The following is a 2,339-nucleotide window of genomic DNA, read 5'->3' on the forward strand; positions in this document are numbered from 1 at the left end:
TGAGATGGAGTTTGTTGTCTCACTTTGTCACCCAAGCTGGAGTGCAGTGGCTCAATCTCAGCTCACTGCAACCTCTGCCTGTCTTAGCCTCCCAAAGTGCTGGGATTACAGGCGTGAGCCCGATCTCATACCTTTTCATGCTTGATCAAATTATAAGAGAATTTCTGCCTATCTGTATCAATCGGTTTCAATTCAAACCTAGAACTTGGAAGATTTTTTTTTGGTCTTTTGGCCTCTTTTGTTGCTGTTAGTTTAATATTTCCTGAGTAATCTGTGTCTTCTCCTTGGTTACTTTGCAGTTTCATTTCAACATGTCAAGGTATGGATTTTGTTTTATTTAATCTAGTTTAGAACTCAGAGTATATTTCTTTTTCTTTTTTTTCCCTGTGATGGAGTCTTGCTCTGTTGTCCAGACTGGAGTGCAGTGGCATGATCTCAACTCGCTGCAACCTCCACCTCACTAATTCAAGCAATTCTCCTGCCTCAGCCTTCCGAATAGCTGGGATTACAGGTACCTGCCACTGCGCTTAGCTAATTTTTGTATTTTTAGTAGAGACGGGGTTTCACCATGTTGGCCAGGCTAGTCTCAAACTCCTGACCTCATGATCCGCCTGCCATGGCCTCCCAAAGTGCTGGGATTACAGGCGTGAGCCACCTCGCCCTGCCTAGAACTCAGAGTATATTTCAGTCTGTATCAGTTAGGATTAGGCTTGGCTGTAACAGAAAACCTCCCAAAAAGTAATCTTAAAAAAGATAAAAGTTTATTTATTTTTAAAGTAAAAGTTAAAATACTATCTTATTGGTCTGCCATTTGTGGCCTAAAGTTCATAGTGCAAGATGGTGACATCTACATTTCAAGCATCAAGACAGAGGAGGTAAGAAAAAGGAGAGAAGGGCGCATGCATTCTGTCTGTTATGGAAGGTTTCCAGAAACTACCACATGAACTTCCTTCTATATCCCATTGAATAGAACTTAGTCATGTGGCCTTACCTAGCTGACAAAGGAGTCATGTGCCCTGTGCCCAACTAAAAAATCCATATTCGGGCCAGGCGCGGTGGCTCACGCCTGTAATCCCAGCACTTTGGGAGGCCGAGGCGGGTGGATCACAAGGTCAAGAGATCGAGACCATCCTGGTCAACATGGTGAAACTCCGTCTCTACTAAAAATACAAAAAATTAGCTGGGCATGGTGGTGTGTGCCTGTAATCCCAGCTACTCAGGAAATTGAGGCAAGAGGATCGCTTGAGGCATGAGGATCGCTTGAGGCCAAGAGTTTTAGATTACAGTGAGCTATGATCAAACCACTGCACTCAGCCTGGGTGACAAAGCAAGAAGCTTTCTCTAAAAAAACAAAACAAGCAAGCAAACAAAAACCCACAGAGATTGCTGGGTCCCACTTTTGAGTTTATGATTTTATAAGTCTGAGATGGGGCTGAGAATTTAATTTTCTAACAAATTCTCAGGTGATATTGATGTTGCCTGCTCTGGGACCTCACTTTAGAGACCACTGCGGTAGAGAAAACAGATATGAGAGAACAACTGGCAGACTCTGCTACACTTACCTTTCAAATGTTCTAGAAAATTTTCTAAAATCTCTACAAATATTGCTCCTCCCCCATATTCTCTATTTTTTTACCCTCTAGAAGTTCAGTTCAATACATTTTAGACCTTTCATTCTATCCTTCATGTCTTTTACTGGACCTTTTGTATTTTTCCATGCTTTACGTTTGTGCTACATTCTAGGCAATTTCCTCAGATCTGTCTTCCACTTTAACTTCTCTCTTCAGCTGTGTCTAATCTTCTATTTAATCTGTGCATTGCATTTTATCTTCTCCATGGACTATGTTTTCCTAACTGAAAATTCTGTGTAATTTCTTTTCAAATCAGCCTCCTTTTTATTTAGAATGCTGTTCTGTTCTTTTTAGTTCCTTCTTTTATGACTTTAGTTATACTAATTTTTATAATTCTCTTTCAGCATCTAGTTCTATTATCTCAGGATTTGGGAGATCTAAACCTATTTGTTGTATCTGCTGGCTCTTGCTTCTGGTGGATTGTTTTCTAATGTTTTTAACTACAATTCTATATTTAAGGGGGCTAACTTTTTTTTTTGTGAGAATTCTGAGTGGTAGGAATATGACTCAAGTATAGTTTTGTTTTTGTTTTATGAGTCACAGGATATCAATTCCTAGACAAAGGAATCTTATTACATGGATTCTATAAATTCATACCTAAAAACCCTTTTTTTAAAATTTTAAAGCTGGAGTGTTTCTCTCTCTCTGTTGCCCAGGCTGGAATGCAGTGGTATGAATGTGGGTCACTGCAGCCTCAACCTCCTGGGC

The sequence above is a fragment of the Cebus imitator genome, unplaced genomic scaffold (assembly GCF_001604975.1).
Source record: "Cebus imitator isolate Cc_AM_T3 unplaced genomic scaffold, Cebus_imitator-1.0 Scaffold348, whole genome shotgun sequence".
Lineage (NCBI taxonomy): Eukaryota > Metazoa > Chordata > Mammalia > Primates > Cebidae > Cebus > Cebus imitator.